The sequence below is a fragment of the Protopterus annectens genome, chromosome 4.part1 (genome assembly GCF_019279795.1).
Source record: "Protopterus annectens isolate FY-2018-M chromosome 4.part1, PAN1.0, whole genome shotgun sequence".
Lineage (NCBI taxonomy): Eukaryota > Metazoa > Chordata > Ceratodontiformes > Protopteridae > Protopterus > Protopterus annectens.
This window is the reverse complement of record NC_056734.1, coordinates 437,127,538-437,148,534: the sequence shown is the minus strand read 5'-3', so window position 1 is coordinate 437,148,534 and position 20,997 is coordinate 437,127,538. Positions and strand designations below refer to the sequence as shown.

Genomic DNA, 20,997 nt, shown 5'->3' with positions numbered 1-20,997 from the left:
GCTATTGGCTGTCAAAAAAAAACTACTGCAAAATCAAAACTTAAACCAAGTGTAACTGAAAGACTGAATATTGAAAAGGAGATAAAAGAACTACAGATGGGAAATTCAGAAAAGGGAAGGAACAAATTACACACACACACACAACTTCAATCTGTGGGACAATAAATGGAAAAACTGTTCAGGAGAAGTGAGGTTTAAGGGAAGGCAAGACTTGAGATTATGTAATAGGTTCATAGGTTCATACTAGGCTATCTGCCCTAGGGCATTTATAAGCCCAGCCAGAGTGTGTTTGGCTTTCGCCACCCATTTTAAATTAATTTTGCTATGCCCTTTTTCGAGGTTAGTATACTGTGCCTCTGTCTAACAGTGATACAGAAGTGATACCCAGGGTAAACCTACCATCTCCCATCCACTCATCAAGATTCCTCTTGAAGAGAGGCAATGAGGGACTCTGCCTAACCTGGACTGGGATTTTATTCCAGAGTGAAGGGAGCCTCTGGGTTATGAATCTATCCCTACAGCATGTCCTATTTATTTCAGTGCTGAGGTTCAAGTCTCTCGAGCGCGTAGCTCGATGGGATTTGGATTTTCTGAGGTGCAGCATGTCCATTAATTCCGGGTTGGACATGGCTTTATACGTCAGGCACAGATCGCCTCTGAGCAGGCGGTATGCCACTGAGTAGAGCTGGAGTTTCTTTAACCGGGCAGCATATGGCATCTTGTTTGAGCCCTTTGATCCTCTTGGTGAGGTACTTTTGGGGTCTTTCCAGTTGCTGCAGGTATCTGGTAAGGTACATCCCAAAAGGGGCATTGTACTCAATTATGGGCGGGATGATTAGAGAGGCACGATGACCTCCCCTGATCTAGATGTGAATCCCTTCATGATTAGGTGGGCTATATAAAATGTTTTTCTAACCACTTTGGCCACGTGGTTCTCAAATGAGAGATTTCTATCAACTTGGGTCACCAGGTCCCTAATTACTTCTTCTGTACTTCATGGATTACCACCTATGTGGTAATTTGTGGGCACTTTGTTTTTGCCAAAGGGGATGACTATACACTTTTTGGCGTTTAGCTTGAGGCCATGGCTCTGGCACCAGTTGTCTGTTTCTATGAGGCCCTTTTGGAGGATGCTTGTGTCGGCTGGAGAGTCTATTATAGCGCCCAGTTTGCAGTCATCTGCGAACTTTGTCAGCCACAGTCCTTCCGTGTTGGCCTGTACCTCCGAGAAATATATACCGAACAGGAGAGGTCCCAGGACTGAGCCTTGTGGGATGCCACTTGTAACTGGTTTGGAGTCTGACATGGCTCCAGCAATTCTAACTATGTGGGTTCTGTCTTTGAGCCAGTTTGCAACCCATCTAGTGACATAGGGGTTTATATTTAAGCTGGTGAGCTTATCTATAATGCCCAAGTGCGGTATTGTTTCGAAGGCTTTTGCGAGGTCCAGGTAGGCTGTGTGGATCACCTTCCCCTCGTCAATGGCCTTGGTGACTGTTTCAAAGAAATCGACCAGGTTTAAGAGGCAGGATCTGCCCTTAAAGCCGAACTGGGTAGGATCCAGTGTCTGTAGGTCCCCAATATCTTTTTTATGAGGTCCATGATGATCCTTTCCATAGCTTTGCAGACCAAGCTAGTCAGGCTTATGGGGCGATAGTTTCCAGGATCCGTTGAGGCACCACCTTTGTGGAGAGGGACCACTGTTGCTGTACGCCACTCTTTGGGTACATATCCTGTGGTAAGGCTGAGATTGAACAGTAGTTTTATGTTTGGGTTCAGCTCTTCTTGAAGTTCATGTAGGACGCAGCCCGGGACACCGTCTGGTCTCATTGATGCTGTGTTTTTTGCTTTGGAGAGGGCGGCTCTTACCTGAGCATCTGAGATGTCAGGGGGGCAGCACTCTGCTGGGATAGATATTTGCCCTTTTGGTGGGGGGGGGAGTTTGCGCTGAACCTGTCAGCTAGGATGTTGGCAATGTCTGTGGGTTCGGTGTATTTTTTGTCATTTTGGACTAATTCTGAGCATATCTGGGAATTCCCACCCAGGTTCCTAACATAACTAAAGAAAGCCTTGTGATTATCCTTAGTGTCCTGTGCAATTTTTCTCTCGAAGCTGGCCTTAGACGATTTTATGAGTGCCCGTAGTTTTTTGCTAACACTGATCAGAGATGCCTTCCCTTTTTGGGATTTTGCTCTATCATGTAGTAGCTTCCTCCGTCTGTTGTATAGTTTGTTTATGGCTGGGGTCCACCAGACAGGACGTCTGCCTTTGGAGGATAGGGTCTTGGTTTTATTTGGGATTGCATGATCAGGTGCTCATAGAATGCGTTTATAAAGGATTCTACGGTCTGGGCCGTATTTTCGGCTTTGAAGGATTCCACCTCGGTTTTGAGGAGTGTGAAATTTGCTTTAGAGAAGTTTTTCACTGTGGTTTTCTGGGCAGGGGGTGGGGTCGGGATGTGAATATCCAGTGAGATTAGTTTATGGTCTGATCTTACCAGTGAGGGATACACTTCTGGTCTGGAGCATAAAGTCCCCATGTTGGTGATGATCAGGTCCAGTATGTTTTCCCCTCTTGTGGGAGTGGTAACAAGTTGTTCCATAGCATTTGCGTTTATAAATTCTAGGAACCTTTGAGCTAGGGTGTTCGAGCTAGAGTAATGCTCCCAGTCTATGTTTGGGTAGTTGAAGTCGCCCAATATAATGGTGTTTGGAGAGACCTTCATATTTTCCGGTGTTCTCAGGAAGGCCGAGTGGGGTTCCTCGGTTTGGGAGGGTGGTCTGTAGCAAGCTATAAACTGGAAGGCAGTTTTACCCACTGTTAGTTGCACATGGATAGTCTCTGATGCTTCGTGCTGTGCCACCAACCTGGAGGTGTGGGTATCTTTGACGAATATTGATACTCCCCCTCCTTTTCTGGTTCGGTCCAAGTTTTGGGGCTGAAAAGCATGGTATGAGATATAACCTGGTAGTGCTGGGGTGCTCTCGGGAGCCTTGAACCAGGTTTCTGTTACGGCACAGATATCGAAACCGACGCCGGACCTAGACTTTGGAATTCCGCCGACCGAGGACCCACCTTACGGCAGGAGAACCCATCTGTTATGACTGCAGCTGTATGCACGATGAACATCCAGGTTTCTGTTACTGCACAGATATCGATGTTCTCCATGCTATGGAGAGTTTCGAGTGCGTGCATCTTGAGGTTTAGACTTCTGGCGTTGAGTAGCATTACTCTTAGTTTCTTATCCCTTGTGATACCTATGGAGGTGGGTTTGTCTTTTGAGCCTTGCCTAAAAAAGGCACTATGGGGTAGCAAGAGCCTTTGCCAATATCCAAAAGCTCAGGGGTGACAGGTGCAAGCCGTCCCTAGCGAAGCATCGTGGCCTGTCGAGCATGTCATCCCAGGCTGACAGGCATTGGATCCCCTTTGAATGACACCAATACTTAAGCAAATTGTTGAAATTGATCATCTTGTCATATTGTGGCATCGTTCTTGGTGAGGGTAAGATGCTACTCAAGTTCAAGGTCATACCGGCCTGGGCCACATGCTCAGAGAGCTCCTCTATGTCTCTTTTCATGTAGTCCAGGGAGGTACGTCTCAGGTCATTCACACCAGCATGGACAATGACTGAGTCATATTTGTACTTGCCTTGGAGTGACCCGAGTGCTTGTGTTATGTGGTGGATCCTAGCACCAGACAGGCAGCTCACCGTGACCTTCGCCTTGTTCAGCCTGGTGAGTGGGACGTCAGTGTGCCTGACGATAGAGTCACCTATTACAAGTGTATCAGGTGTGTTGTTTAGCCTTAAGGGCTGTGACTGTTCGGCACACTGGCTTTGTGAGCTATGTGTTGCACGTGTTTTGTTTTGGGGTAGCGGTTGCTTGGGTGTCTGCTTTGGAGGTCTCTGCTGCTTAGGCAGATTTTTATTTAGAGCCTCCGAGTATGTTTTTGTGTGTTTATGTGTTTGGTTTGCTGTCGTGGTAGGTCTATGTGAGACTGGAATTGTAGTGAGTGTGGTTTCCTTCTCCTCCTGACAGGTTTTTCCAGTACTGAGTTGAGAGAGCTTTGCCTTCAGTTTGGCTATATGGTTGCATCTCTCTCATGTGTTGGAATTTGTTGGGAGGAAGAGAGGGTTGTCTGTGTACATGAGGCAGTTGTAACATTGCCTCAAGATTCCCAGATTCACCAGCTGGACCGGAGAGGAGATTGACAACTGACCTTTGGACATGCTAGAATAGTATTGGGAATTCCTTTATAATTGAAAAAAAAAGGGCCAATGGGAAACAAGGTACTCAAGGGGAGTTTGTAAGGGTGTAGTGCTTTTAATTTTTTAGTGGTGACTTATATAATTGCTTTAGTGAGCAAGTGCCAGGTAACTTAAATGCAAACAGGTAACTTAAATGCAAAAATGACAAACAGTAACTTTCTTTCAAGTGAAACAAGGAAATAAGTACAGTAAGCAATGCAGATGTCACTAGGGATCCACAGAAGCGCTGAAAAGCCGCGTTTTAGGTGGAATTAGCGTTTCAGGGAAATAACAAGCAAACAAGCATGGGGGGGGGGGGGATGGCATAATGGTTAAAGTTTTTACCTGGCAAACACAAGGTACAGGGTTTGATTCTCACATGGGGTAATTGACTAGGCTTAAAATGACCCACAAGGGCAATTAGCCTAGTACTAACCTATGACCCATAAAGCCTCATGTTCAGCCAGCCTTTTCTTCATTTCAGCATCTGGTTTTGATTGGGAGGGTGGCCTAATGGTTAAGGTATTTGCCTTATAAAAACAAGGTGCAGGGTTTGAGTCTCACAAGGGATAATTGGCAAGGCTTAAAATGGCTCACAAGGGCAGTTAGCTTAGTACTAACCTAACCTAACAAAGCTAGATTCAGCAGGCCTGGGTCTAGTCTATGCTATAGCAAACAAGGTGTACCAATTCCAGTAAGAAACAGTTCAAATATGCAGGCACTATAAAAGCCTTTAACCAGAAATTCCCAGCTCAGAAGGGCAGAGTCCAGCCTCTTCTCCCACAAGAGTGCAAACCACGAACCTTCTTAATGTAAAATAACTGGCCTGAAGCCCAAGTGCTTAAACCAGAACTAATACACTTTTAGAATAACAGACACTGAGCCCTCAATCAGCAGTTCCCAACTTAGAAGGATGTAAGCTACCTGTCCTGCCACCACAGTGCAGGCCACAAACCTTCCTAATGTAAAACAACTGGTCTGAGCCCAAGTGCTTAATCCAAAAGACTTTGAATGATAGCCACACTTTAATCAAGTTACTACCAAGCAGTAATAAATACAATTGAATACTTTAAAGAATGCCTGGATTAGTGCTCAAGTTATACAAACAAAGCTAGATTCAGCAGGCCTGGATCTAGTCTATGCTACAGCAAACAAGGTGTACCAATTTAGTAAGAAACAGTTCAAAAGTACAGTTTTGTACCTACCATAAATGTAGATGTCCGAACAGGATAGCATCTGCAGTCATAACAAATGGGTTGTCCTGTCGTCAGGCAGCCCTTCGGTCGGCCGGATTCCAAAGTCTGGGTCCGGCTTCGGCTGATGTCACACTTCACCCGACGTCATCTCTGCTGGTCTAAGGCATCAGCCGACGCCATTTTCCTCAGTGTTTCTTGCCCCAGATGCCAGTTGCCCTCTTGGAAAGCAAAATTTTGGATAAATGCCAATGTTTCCAAAAAAGTAGAAGGCAAACATAAAAAATAAGCATGTATGTACATATATACAAACAAATACACCATAAGAGACTCCCCCCTAGCTAGCTATTAGGAGGGTAAATACCCTAGGAGTACCACAGAGGGGAAGGAGGGTGGGTAATCCTGACTGCAGATGCTATCCTGTTCGGACATCTACATTTATGGTAGGTACAAAACTGTACTATGTCCTTCAAGGATGCATCTGCAGTCATAACAAATGGGTAGAATACCATAGCCAAACTAGGGGTGGAGGAAGAAAAATTATGGTGTAGTTAGGATCCCTTGCAGTACAGCAGTGGCAAACCCTGCTCGGGATCTAGAGTATAGAGGTAGATTATAATGCTTGGCAAATGTATGCACGGAGGTCCAAGTAGCCGCCTCAATAATGTCCTTGGTTGCCACTCCTCGTAAGAAAGCTGTGGTAGTGGCTGTTGCCCTTGTAGAATGAGGTCTTATGTTCTGTGGAATTGGTTTTCCATGGTAGGAGTAACAGAATCTTATGCAATTTCCTATCCATTTAGAGATTGTCTGTTTGGAAATTGCTTTTCCTTCCCTTCCTGTTGCGTAGGCTACTAAAAGCTGGTCAGTTTTTCTGTTACCTTTGGTTCTGTCCAGGTAGTAGCGTAACTGTCTATGTACATCCAAGGTATGCAGCAGTCTTTCCCCCCTGTTCTGTGGGTTGGGAAAGAAGGTAGGTAGGTGGATTGCCTGGTTTAATGACACTCTGGATACCACCTTAGGCATAAATGTAGGATTAGTTCTCATGGACACCCTATCTTGATGGAAGATTAGGAAGGGTTGTACTGCCATTAAGGCCTGTAGTTCGAAACCCTCCTTGCTGAAGTAATTGCCAGTAGGAAAGCAGTTTTCCATGATAGGTGTTGAAGATCTGCTGTTGCTGCTGGTTCAAATGGAGGGAGTGTTAATTTTTCTAGCACAAAGTTCAAGTCCCATGCTGGTAATGGTGGTTTCCTAGGAGGTTTTACATTCTTGATCCCTCTGAGGAACTGCCTGAGTAGAGGATGCGAAAAGACAGGTGGATCAAGCTGTACTCTGCTGAAATAGCTGATGCATGTATCTTGATGGAGGAATAGGACAGGCCTGTATGTAGAAGCTCTGCCAAGTACTCCAGGATGTTAGCAATATCTATGTTGACACATCTTTTCCTCTTTCAGCACTCCAGATGACAAACCTTTTCCATTTTCCTGCATAGTTCCTTCTTGTTGAAGGTCTGCGTGCTTCAAGGATAATGTCTTTAACCCTTTGGGATAGGTCTGGGTTAGATGCTGCTATGTGATGTTCCAGGCAGTCGGTTGCAAGGTTTTTAGGTTTGGGTGCATGATGTTGTAGTTGTTCTGAGTTAACATCAAAGGCATCAGGGGTATTGACCACATTCTCCCCTGAGACATGCTCCTCAGCAATGGATACCAGTGTTGTCTTGGCCAATTCGGAGCTATCAGGATTATCCTTGGGCATTCCTCTCTGATTTTCAGTAGTACCTTGTGCATCAAAGGAAGAGGTGGAAATGCATATGCTGTCAGGCCTTTCCAACTGAAGGATAGAGAGTCCACCTTCCATGTAAGTGGGTGGTATGTCCTTGTGCAGAATTTTTTCAGTTGGTGATTGAGTGGGGATGCGAATAGGTCTATTTGTGGCATTCCCCATTTCTTTGTGATGGCCTTGAAGATGTCGGTGTAGCATCCATTCGTGAGCATCCGAGGTGGTTCTGCTTAACATGTCTGCTAGGGTGTTTTCTTTTCCGGCACAAATATTGCCTGTAACTGGATGTTGTAGCTCAGAGCCATATTCCAAAGGTCCAGAGTCATTCTGCATAGTGGGTATGAATGAGTGCCTCCCTGTTTGTTGATGTACCACATGACTGTGGTGTTGTCTGTCCTTATCATTAAATGGCCTTCTTTGAGGAATGGTCTGATTTTCGGGTTTGCTATTTTTACTGCTAGCATTTTTTTTGGTTTATGTGCAGGTGCAGCTGGTCTGGAGCCCACAATCTTTGTATGCTTTTGCCAAACATGTGCCCCAGCCTAGGTCTCAGGTCTGTTGTGATGGTTTGGCTTGCTTGAAAGTTGTGGAAGGGTAAGCCTGGGTTTGACTGGCATGCTTGAGCCCACCATAGGAACTCCTGTTTCAGGCATGGGATTAGTGGGATTTCGGTTTCTAAGCTGTGCCTGTGTTGAGACCATAAATTCTTTAGGTACCACTGTAGCTTTCTCATATGCAGTCTGGCATGTGGGACCAAGATTATGCATGATGCCATGAAGCCCAAGGCCTGCAGTACTTTTCTTGCTGTTAGTTTGTTCTGCTTTGTTAATGCCAAGAAGTAAAGAGGGAGTTGTTTTTGCTTTTCTGCCGTTAGGAATGCCATTTGTTTTACTGTGTCCAATTCCGCACCCAAGAATGTTCTTGTTTGGGATGGTATCAGTCTTGACTTTTGTAAATTGACTGTGTATCCCAGGGCTTGTAGTAAGCAAATGACTCTTTGTAAATCTGTTGTCAGCTTGCTTTTGTTGTCCGCTTGTAACAGGCAGTCGGCCAGGTATGGATAAATTTGGATTCCCTGTAGCCTGCAGTGAGCGATTACTGATGCCAGGCATTTTGTGAATACTCTGGGCGCAGTAGTTAAGCCAAAGGGCAATGCTGAGAATTGATAATGCTCTGATCCTGCAAGAAATCTGAGGTATCTTCTGCAATTTGGTCGTATGGGGACGTGCAGGTATGCCTCCTTGAGATCTAGAGTTACCAGCCAACACTCCTTGCCCAGCATTGGAAGAAGTTGCTGTAGGGTCAGCATTTTGAATTTTGGGACAATGATGTATGTGTTTAAGACGGACAGGTCGAGAATAGGTCTCCAACTTTTCTCTTTCCTTGGTACTAGTAAGAGTCTGGAGTAGAATCCTTTGCCCTGTTCTGTTATAGGTACTCTTTCCACAGCTCTTATCTTTGTTAATTCCGCTATCTGCTTTAGAGCTTCTGTTTTTTGATTTGGAGGTAGGTTTGGCATTCCTCTTTTTACTGGTAAGGTGTGGAAGTGGAACCTGTAGCCTTGGTCTATGGTTTGCAAAATCCACTTGTCTTTTGTGATATAGTGCCAATTTTTTGAAAATATGGCTAACTTTCTGCCTAAAGGTGCTGCTATTTGCTCCCTGGTAGGCGGTGTCAGAGCCAAGTCACTGTGATTGTCCTGTTGTAGTGGCAGTGGTTGTGTCTGTGCCTCGGTTATTGCCTTGCCACTGTCGTCCTCTGTAGGCACCTCCTCTGGATTGATTTCTGCCTCTAGAGCGTCTATTCCTGCCTCTTTGAGATTTTGAGGAGTCTGGAAAGGACCAATTTTTGGCAGGCAGGCCAGTTCCTGCTAAACCTTGGGGGCTGAACCTGCAAGAAATCCTTAACTGTTTGTACAGATTTTGCCTTCTCTTCCATTTTCTTCATTACTTGCTGAGCAGGTGTACCAAATAGACTGGTCTTATCCATAGGAGCATCTAACAGCTTTGCTTTAACATGATCCGGCAAGACCTGTTCTTTCAACCATGCATGCCTTCTTATCACTGTGCTAGTCATGGCTGATCTAAATGAAGCCTCCAGTGCATCATAGCCACATTTTAAAGAATGGTTACTAACCTGTTGGATGTTTTTTACCATTTCTAAAACATATTTCTTATCTAAGGAGTCATCAGAGGACAGCTTCTTAATTAACTGATCAAGCATAAACTCTTGGTATTGGATCATATGAAACTGACAGTTTAAAGCTCTAGCTGAGAGAGTAGCAGAGGTGTAAACTTTTTTCCCCCATCTCTCTAAGGACCTGGATTTCCTTTCAGAAGGAATAGGGTTTTTTTTCTGAGGTCGAGGCTACTGCCTTAGGCCCCTGGGATATAGACTGAGGATCTGCAAGTGGGGCCTTGTATAGGTGGTGATGAGTATCTGGCACCCTGTAAAATCTATCTGGTTTGGCAGGGGCTGGAGGTAAAGTAACAGGAGCGGTGCAAACATCATTAAATGCATCATCCACAACAGGCAGTACTGGAGGTATAGCTAAGGGCCTATGTTGTGGTAAGTGCAGAAATGTCCTAAGCCTTTTTCTTGAATCTGAGAAATCTTGTCCCTGCCATTGGAATTGTTCTCTCATGGCATGTAAGGTTTCCCCAAAGGAAAATTCCTCTGGTGGAGAGGCAGATGGAATGGATTCTTCAGCATCTGAATCTTCATAAGTAGAAAAAGGAGCCTCTGGCTGGTCTGTAATGTCTGAGTCATCCGCAGAATCATCAGAGGACACTGGCTCGGGGGGCTCTGCCACAGATCTCTTTTCTGGGGGCTGAGAGGCCCTGTCTGGGTGAGATTGGGATCCTCTAATTAAGGATATTAAATCCTCTGCCAGAGTAAGCATTTGTGAACTAGAAGTGGGCCTGTGTGAAGGGGGCTTAACAGGCACTGATTTAACAGTTTTGGCTGCTTTAGCCCTGGCAAAGGCCTTAATAGACATGGCTGCAGGAGGCCGCGCAGCACCACGTGCTGGGGTAGAGACATCCAAAGGGATGGTGTCTGATAAATCACTAGGAACCACAGTAGTAGGCAAAACTTCTGAGGCCGATTCAACTACAGTAGCAGGAGCCTCAGTAGTAGTCATGGATTCGGCTGAAGATTGACCGGCTTTCTCGGTTTCGGCCGAAACCGAGACACTCGCGGCTTGCTTAACCGTGGTTTCGGCCGAAACCGCGGACCGCGAGTGTCTGTCTTTTTCTTTGCGTTTAACAATTTGGGTAGTCGGAGGATCCGACGGCATAATATATGCAAAATCTGAGCCGAAAAACTGTTCAGCAAACTCCGACCGACGCCTAAGCGTTCGTCGGTTGAAGGAAGCACAGGCCAAACAGGCTGCTATGTCGTGGTCTGGGCCTAAGCAAGGCAGGCAGTAAGAGTGGAAATCTTTATGAGGTATTTGTTTCCCACAAGTTAAACAGTTATTGACTTTTTCTGACATCGGCTGAGGCAAGAAAGAGTCCCCAACGGGGTACTTAGCTTTTTAGAATTCTTCGAAGTAGTATTCAGTAGTAGTAATCTCTGGATCTGACCGACCGGCACTTGCGAAAAGCTTCTGTTTCGGGCACCACGCGGCAAGAAAGACTGAGGAAAATGACGTCAGCTGATGCCTTTATACCCGAAGACCAGCAGAGATGACGTCGGGTGAAGTGCGACATCAGCCGAAGCCGGACCCAGACTTTGGAATCCGGCCGACCGAAGGGCTGCCTGACGACAGGACAACCCATTTGTTATGACTGCAGATGCATCCTTGAAGGACATCATGCAGGCACTATAAGCCTCTAACCAGAAATTCCCAGCTCAGAAGGGCAGAGTCCAGCCTCTCCTCCCACAAGAGTGCAGACCACGAACCTTCTTAATGTAAAATAACTGGCCTGAAGCCCAAGTGCTTAAACCAGAATTAATACACTTTTAGAATAACAAACACTGAGCCTTCAATCAGCAGTTCCCAACTTAGAAGAATGTAAGCTACCTGTCCTGCCACTACAGTGCAGAGCACAAACCTTAATGTAAAACTGGTCTGAAGCCCAAGTGCTTAAACTAAAAGGCTTAGAGTGAGTTACACCAAGCAGTAATAAATACAATTGAGTACTTTTAAGATGACGCAAAAGCAAAATAAAGTAGGAAGAAACACAAATACAGTAAAAGCAGATACATTTTTTTTTTTTGAATGAGCAAATGAGATGGGTGCAGGAGTATCATCCAAGTGCAAATTTACAAGAGGGGTGGGCAGTTTCAAAGCCACCAAGATTAACACCAAGACAAAAACAGGGTGGGTGGGGGACCTCAACTTCTAGCTAGATATTGCTCAATGCAACATAAACAAATTACTTTAAAAAGTGCAGATAAAAGTTACTTAGCTACACTTATGCGTTGAAGTTGATATCATGCAGGTCTTAACCGGCCAAAGCTCACAGTTTAAACAGAAGATAATTCACTGTACCACTTGTATAAGACAGAAACTGAATAATGTTGGAGTAAATAAAAACTGTTAAAGAGAAAGTATAGTTGTGCAAGTAAACTTACCATAAAAGTATATGTTTGAATGATCACTGCTGCTGCTGGAGTATCCTTAGCTATATGGCTTACATCCTGCAAAGGATATGAGAGATGGACAGCTTCCAAACCTTCAAGGCATGCCCAAACTGTCAGGTAACTTGAGTGGCGCTGACTAAAAGACAAGCTTGGGTCCCAAGACCTTCAGTGCTTTCCTGACAAAAGAGACGGGGAGGATGAGCCCTGAAATGACAACGATAGGAAGAACAAAAAATGGATAACCACACCCAGGCATAAACAACATACCAAAAAACAAGAGGAATGGAGAGGCTATTGCAGCAGTAACATCATCTGAACATCTAATGTTTTGGTACGTTGACCTACACAACTGTAATATGTTCATCATATTGATCACTGCTGCAGTAGCCTTAGCTATATGGGTAGAACACCCTAGCTTACTACATTTGGATGGTGGAAGGAGATGTCCCCGGAGAATGGTCCTAGTAAAGCCTGATCTGGACCAAGTGAAAGAATCAAGCTTTAATACTTTGTAAAATACAGTGGACCAAGCTGCTACTTCTGGAATATAACCCTTTTCAAAAAGGTGTAGATGAAGCTAAGGCCCTGGTAGAGTGGGCCTTGACCCTGCTTGGAATAGTTTTGCTGTGCCGAGTATGAATAGAATTAGACAACCATTAGGAAATAGTCTGTTTTGACACAGGTTGTCCCTTCTTCTTACCTTCACATGAAATAAACAATTGATCAGAAGATCTGAATGTATTTCTGTCAAGATAGCACCAGAGTTGTCTGTGGACATCTGAGTTAAGGAGTATCTTCTCCCTCATGTTTGGGTTCAGGAAAGATAACAGGAAGATGTATAGTTTGGCTTAAAGTAAACTTGGATTTCACTTTAGGAATAAAAGAAGGATTAGTCCTCAAAGAAACCCTATCCCTTTAGAAAATGACGCAGGGTAGACTCACTATAAGAGCTTGGAACTTGGCTACTCTTCTTGTACAGCTCAAAGCAATCTTGTACAGCTCAAAGCAATCAGTAAATGTTTTCTATGTTAAAAATCGTAAGACAGCCAGGTTAGATGGTTCAAATCGAGCGACAGATTCTCTAACAAAATTAAGAACAAAAGGAAGGATCACAGATTTCTTTGGAGGTCTTTTATGCAAAACCCTTTTCAAAAACATTTTGACATGAGGATGCATTGAAACAGGAGGATCCATGAGCAGACATGAGGAAATGGATGATAAATGAGTAAGAAAGGCCACAGGATAGTAACTCACACAAATACTGTAAACCCAGAGAACAACTAATGCTGAATGGGTGCTAGTTATGTTGTTGTTACCAACTAGAAAACCTTTTCCATTTTCTAGTACATAATTTTCCAGTAGTAGGTTTTACGCTGCTGCTAGTACCTGCTGTATTTTTTTCAGTAAGCAGGTACCTAAAAGGAATCAAGACCCTATTCATCTAGGCAGTCAAATGAAGTTGACTTGTGTTAGGGTGTATCAAGCACCCTCTCAGTTGTATGAGTAGATCCATTCTGTGAGGAAGCTTGTTCAGAGAAGAGGCAAATAGATCTGCTTGAGAAACTCCCCACAGATGGAGCAAATCTTGGAAGACCACCTGATCTAGTTTCTATTCATGAAGGTCTGCCCTTGTCCTGCTTAGCTCGACTGCTACACAGTTATGCTCTGACAGACTGTAGGACGCCTGAAGAGTTAGATTAGGCTGTTAAGCTGTATCTCAAGTTAACATGGCTAGCCTGTAAATGGAGTAAAACTCGGTTCCACCCTTTCTTGTTGATATACCACATGACTTTGGCATTGTCTGCAACAACTTGAAGAGGTCCTGGGGACAAAAGATGATTTAGAGAGTAGAGTGCGTTGATCAAGGCAAGCATCTCTCATATTTTGTGCTTGTATCTGTCCTTGGTGTTCCTCACACCTTGCACACGTTGTACCCTCCTGAGACATCTCCTCAAAGGCATCTGTGGAGACTGACTGCTTTGGAACACAGAGGGAGAAGGGGAGACCTAGATTTAGGGATATCTGTCATCTCCACCAAGTGATTTCTCTACTGACAAAGCCCAACACTGGGATTTGAAAATACAAAGGGTGTATTTTGTTGACGCTGCTTACTTTGTTTCTTACAAAAATTGGATGAGGAGTTAGAGAACCCTTTGGAAAATTTGGAAAGAGAGGGCTGAAAAATCTTATACATTCCTTATATAAGTTTATCCCTTTCATCACACTTTTTGCTCATCTCTGAAGCAGAGAAGCCAAAAACCAAATCTACATTCCAAGGAGAATTTAAAATATAATTTTTGACATCATCTGGGAAGTTCTGAGAATGCAGCCATACAAACTTCCTCAAAACAGTACCAGTGGCTATAGCCCTTGAAGTATCAAGAGTCGTACATTAACAGTATACAATGAGTAGAGGCTTGAAAATAGAAAAAAATTTAATTATTAAAAGCAGATTTTCCTCACAAGAAGAAAACGCAGACAAAACATTCCTCATACTTTTGCAATTAGTCGAACAAACCTTAACCTATGAGCCTGACAATTCAAAATTCTGAAAATCAAGTTGTAGCAGCACACACTGTTTTCCCCATACTTAATAATCTCATCCTTTTCAGAAAGAGTAGGATTGAAGTTAACTAAATATTTAGGCAGCAGTACAATTACCTAAAGCTATGACTGCTGGGTCAGGCTTGGGAAGAGTGTATAAAAACTTATAAGACTGAGGAACTTTATACATCCTATCTGCCTATTTAGGGGCAACCGGCTGACTGTCAGGAAAGCTGCAGGCAGTAACACACACATCTTCCAAAGCTGACAGAAATGGAGGATGAGTGCAGGCTCTGGAAATTCCTTCTGTAACAGCTCACAGTACTTTCTGAGGGACTGAAAAACCTCTGTGTTCTCCCAATGAAAACACTGGTACATTCTAGAAACAGACTCAGAGTAAGAGACCCCCCCCCCCCCCCCCAAAGCAGTGTCAGAAAATGATCTGTCTCTAAGTGTGAATCAGAAATATGAGGAGAAAACACTATTTGTCTCTTTATACTCCTGCCCAGATTCAGAAACTTGAATCTCTTCAGGCAATAAGCTTGCTCGCGCTCTCTTTTACCAGAAACTACTTTACAAGAAGGATCAATATCCTGAATTAAACCCTGAGACAGATCTGGTAAACTACTGTCTAATGAAATTTGAGTAGTAGATACATACTTAGTCTGATTCTTTTTCACTGGAAAAGTAAAATAAACAATTTCTCTGCAGAAAAATGGTTTTCAGTTAAACAATTTTTAAACTGATGGGGAAAAAAGAACACTCGTAACAGTAGTAATAAAACAAAAGTTATTTTAATGGATTTATTTTTTCTCAAAAGGGAATGCACCTGCCCAACAAAGGAACAGCACAAGCTGACAATCGATCTTCAAAAGCCACAGAGGAGCGTGCTCTACAGTAGCTGTAAAGCACTGAAGGAATTGCCTCTCAAACTTGAGTTTTACACAGCTCAGCTTGAGCTGCCAGACAGTTTGGGCACGTGGAAGGTGCCCTGAAGCTTTGCAAGCTGTCTGGCTGTTACAACCTTGTTAGGCTACAACCCATACAACTAAGGCTACCACAGCAGTGAACAATATGATGCAAAGGAAGCTCTTCCTTACTCATAGTAAACCACTTCCCATACCCATCAAACTCATCTCATTAGGTTCCAACATCTACACCTATGACCCATTAGAACATAGATACCTATCCATAATCTACTCTAAATTTATCACCCTCCTCCTCCGTTCTGGAGACATATAACCTAACCCAGGGTCTTCACACAATTCCACCTCTAAACCACATTCACATAGTTCTCCCCTGCACCACATATCTCTTCTCCTTGCCACACTTAATGCCAGGAGCCTTGGTAATAAAATACCTTCCTTTCATGCCTGGATCTCTCATAACAAACCAGATATTCTCTCTATCACAGAAACCTGGCTAAAACCACACATAAGATACTGAAATTACACCCCCTAACTATAAACTTATAACAAGTGACAGACCCCAAAAGAAAGGTGGAGGAGTAGCCTTACTCTTCTCCTCCTCCTTAACAGTAACATCCTATACTAAAGCCCATACCCTCATTTGACACTGCCGAGCTAACCCTCGCCCTTCTCAAAGTAAACAACAATAAAACTTTATGCATTGCCTCCCTGTAACAATATCCCTATACTAGAAGATATTCTCGCCTGGTTCACCTCCAACATAAATAATGAGACAATAATCCTAGGCGATGTCAACATAAACTGGTCTTCCATTGACTCATCTACCCCTTCTCAAAGCATCAACCTATATCAATTCACACAGCTAATCAAAACCCTACTAGACCAAATAAAGATTACACCACAGGTAGCATCCTTGACTGGATACTAGTCTCCCACCCAGACCAAGTTTCTGATAGTGGTACTCTCCCAGACACCCTAAGTGACCATCTCCCTGCCTCCATACACCATTCCCCCCTCCACCCTCCTCCTTCAGCACAAACACATTACCACCTGCAACATGCAAAAAGTACAGTTGTGTACACTTACCACAAATGTAGATGTTCGAATGTATTCACTGTTGCAGTCATTACATTTGGGTAATCTGCTGGCAGGTTGCCCTCAGTCGGCCTGATTAACAAAATCTTGGGTCTTGTGTCGGTTGCTGTCCCTTCTTCCATGACGTCAGGGGGTATAAAACATGCAGCCGATGCCATTACATCAGATTTTCTTGCCCCAGATGTCAGGTACCCCCCAAACGGGGAGCAAAATATATATATATATATATATATATATATATATATATATATATATATATATATATGTATATGTGTGTATATATATATATATATATATATGTATATACATACATATATATACATATATATATATATATATATATATATATGTATATACACATATATATATATATATATATATATATATGTATATATATATATATATATATATATATATATATATATATATATATATATATATGTATGTATATATATATATATATATATATATATATATATATATATATATATATATATATCTATATAAGAAACACAAAAATATACCTCCAAACAAAAGCAAATACACCATAAAGGCTTTTAAGCATAATAAAAGTAAGAAGAGGTATAGTAAAAGCAAAACAGGGGGCTGGAGGGAGGGTAACCTGGACTGCAACAGTGAATACACTCAAACATCTACATTTATGGTAAGTGCACACAACTGTACTATGTTCACAGTGTTTCACTGTTGCAGTAATTACATTTGGGTAGATTCCCAAAGCAAAGGTTGGGAGGATGGATTTATACAGCATTAGGACTACGTATAAGGCCGTGCAAAACAGCAGTGGCAAAGCCAACTCTGGATTTAGAGAAAATTGGTAAGTGATAATGCTTGGTGAAAGCATGAAATGAACTCCAGGTAGCAGCTTCTAGAATATCCCTGGTAGGAACACCTCTTAGAAAGGCGGCTGAAGTAGATGCAGCCCTGGTGAAATGAGATCTGATCCCCTGGGGGATAGGTTTTCCGTGGTGCTTATGACAGAAATGAATACAATGGCTTATCCATTTAGAAATGGTTTGCTTTGAAATAGCCTTCCCCTCCAGGAGTTGTTCAGATTTTCTTCGAGAGTTAGACCTGTCCAAGTAGAATCTAAGTTGTCTGTGTGCATCCAATGAATGCAGAATCCGCTCTCCCTTTTTCTGTGGATTGGGAAAGAAAGTTGGCAAATGAATGGACTGATTAAGAGCCACACTGGATACCACCTTGGGCATGAATAATGGTTTGGTCCTAAGTGACACCCTGTCCACATGAAAGATGATGAAAGGCTCCACTGCCATAAGGGCCTGTAAATTCAGATATCCTTCTAGCTGAAGTGATTGCTAAAAGGAAGGCTGTTTTCCAGGAAAGAAATTTTTAAGTCTGCAGTTGCAGCTGGCTCGAAAGGAGGTAGACTGAGTTTCTCCAATACAAAGTTAAGGTCCCAGGCAGGGGTTGGAGCTCTCCTGGGTGGTCTCAAGGTTTTGGCCCCTCTGAGATGCTACTTTAGAAGAGGATGAGGGAAGAGGGGGGTATCTGTGTTGAAATGAGCTGAAATAGCGGAGGCATGGACTTTTATGGAAGAAAAAGACAGGCCCTTATGAAGCATCTCAGTTAAGTATTGCAAAATCTGGGGTAAATTGGGCACTGCTGTGCTCATCCCTTGAGATTGATTCCATTTGTCAGCATAAGATTTTCTAGTACTAGGTCTTCTGGCCTCCAAAATGACATCCATCACAGGTTTGTGGAGGGATGCTAAGGGTGAATTTAAGTGATTAGCCAAGCTGCAAGATTCAATGTTTGGAGCTGAGGGTGCAGAATTTGGTTCTCCTGCTGAGACAGTAAGGAAGGGGTTCAAGGCAGGTGCCACGGAGAAATGTGTAACACACTGCGCAGGAGTTGGTACCAGTGTTGGCGAGGCCAGTCTGGAGCAATCAAAATCATTTTTGGCTTGTCCTGTTTGACTTTTAGTAGAACTTTGGAGAGCAAAGGCAGAGAGGGAAAGGCACAGACTGATAGGTTTTTCCAGTTGAAGGACAGAGCATCCACTTTCAAGGCATCTTTGTGATGAGTTATTGTGCAAAATTTGTCCAGCTGGTATTTCTGGGGTGAGGCAAAAAGATCTATGTCTGGGCTCCCCCATTTGTATGTCACCATGTTGAAAATCCATGGTTCCAGTTTCCATTCGTGAGGGTCCATGAGATTTCTGCTTAGTTAATCTGCCAGAAAATTTTGCTTTCCTGGAAGGAATTGAGCTTGTAGTTGTACTTGGCAGCTCAAGGCCATGTTCAACAATGCCATGGCTAGTCTGCAGAGGGGGTAGGAATGTGTACCCTCCTGCCTGTTTATGTACCACATAACCGTGGTGTTGTCCGTCTTTATCAGTAATTGTCCTGGATGAAGGTAGTATCAGTAATTGTCCTGGATGAAGGTAGTCCTTGAAGGCTGTCAGTGCATTCTGTACAGCTAGCATTTATTTTTGATTGACATGAAGGTGCATTTGATTTGGGATCCATTTGCCCTGAATGCACTTCCCTGCCAGATGAGCCCCCCATGCATAGTTTGATGCGTCTGTAGTTAGGGTTTGGGCGGCAGGGAGTGGTGTGAATGGCAGTCCCTTGTTTTGGTGGCAGGCCTCTGCCCACCATAGGAACTCGAGCCGCAGCCAAGGTATGATAGTAATCATTTCCAGGCTGTGACAATGTTGACTCCATAAACTTTTTAAGTACCACTGAAGTTTTCTCACATGCAGTCTTGCATATGGAATTAGAAGAATGCATGAGGCCATGAACCCCAAAGGTTTGCAGTATTTGCCTTGCAGATAGCAGGGTTTTTGTGGCCGCCTGTTTTGAAGTAAGTCACCAAATGAATTTGCTTTTCTGGCGTAAGGAAAGCCATCTGGGCAGTTGTATTCAAGCTTGCACCCACAAATGTAATTTTTTGAGAGGGTACCATTTGAGATTTATTTTTTGTTTATGGTGCACCCTAGACAGGTTAGAAGTCTTTTTACAAATGCCAGATGTTTTAGAAGAATGGCCTGGTTTTCTGCCTGAATTAGACAATCGTCCAGGTACGGATATATTTGTATATTTCTTTGCCTGCAAAATGCAATTACTGGAGCCAGGCACTTTGTGAATACCCTGGGTGCAGTAGACAAGCCAAAGGGCAGTGCAGAGAACTGATAATGCATGCAGCCTGCTTTAAAGCATAGAATCTTCTGCAAGATTCCCTGATTGGGATATGCAGGTAAGCCTCTTTTAAGTCGAGAGTTGCCAACCGCGCATTCTTGCCTAGCATAGGAAGTAACTGGTGAAAAGTCAGCATCTTGAATTTTGGAATGCCCCGAAAGGTGTTTAGAGTAGACAGGTCCAGAATTGGACGCCATGATTTGTCTTTTCTGGGTAACAGGAAAAGTCTGGAATAGAAACCTTGTCCCTTTTCCTCTTCTGGTACTAGTTGAACAGCCCCCACGTTTAGGAGGGAAAGTACTTCTTTCTGAGCCTCTGCCCACTGATTTGGGGGGCAGGTCTGGCCACCCGTTTGGAGTTGGCAGCGTGTGGAAATGAAATCTGTATCCCTGGGACACTATTTAAAACCCATTTGTCCTGGGTTATAAGTTGCCAGTTTCTTGAATGAAAAGCCAGTTTCCCCCCCAAAGAGGTGGCTAAGAGGTAAGTGCTTGGTAATTTCAAAGGGAAGTCATTTGAGACTGCTTACCATAGGGTGGTGCCTTGTTGTTTCCAGATTTGGAATTGGAAGCACCCCATTGCTTAGTTCTGAAAGTCCATTGGGACTGAAACCTGGTGGTTTTGGAATGCCTGGGTTTGGCCGTAGTGGCTATGGAAGGAGCTGGAAAGGACCAGTTCTCAGTAGGCCAATGCCTACTAAATCTAGGAGGTTGCACTTGTAAGAAATCTTTCACAGTTTGCATAGATTTAGCAACATCTTCCATATTTTTATAACTTCTTCAGCCTTATTGCCAAATAAGCGGTCCTGCTGTAAAGGAGCATCCAAAAGTTTTGCTTTAACATGATCAGGAAGAGATTGCTCCTTAAGCCAAGCATGCCTTCTAAGCACAGACCCAGTAACAACAGCCCTACAAGAGGCCTCTAAGGGATCAAAATCACACTGCAAAGTATGTTTGCCAACTTGTTCAGCTGAATGCAATAAATCCTGCAAATCTTTATTCTCCACACAGTCAGAAATCAACATCATTTTCTGTTTAAGCAGTCCCATGATATGTTGCTGATATTTTAGCATTATGAAATTGACAGTTTAAAGCCCTGATTGCTAAGGTTGCAGAAGTGTAAACCTTTTTACCCCATCTATCCAGCACCCTGGAGTCTCTATCAGAAGGGTAGGATTTTTAGCAGTAGAAGCCTTAATGCCCTTGGGCTCCTGAGAAATGGTTTCAGGGTCCGCAACAGGATTTTTGAAAAGGAATTTGTGGGACACAGGAACCCTGTAGTACCTGTCTGATTTGCTATGGGCTGGAGGCAAGGAATCAGGGGCCATACTGGATTCCGAAAACACATCATCAACAATAACTAGTACAGGAGGTATAGCCAAAGGCCTATGCTGAGGAAGAAGGAAATCCCTAAGCCTCTTTTTGGATTCAGAGAAATCC

General features: G+C 43.5%; 1 protein-coding gene across 2 annotated transcripts in view; it reads right to left on the bottom strand.

The window, feature by feature from the left end:
- Positions 1-20,997, bottom strand: part of CUL3 (cullin 3) — a 2,974,786-nt gene that overhangs the window by 535,000 nt on the left and 2,418,789 nt on the right. The window lies entirely within an intron of this gene.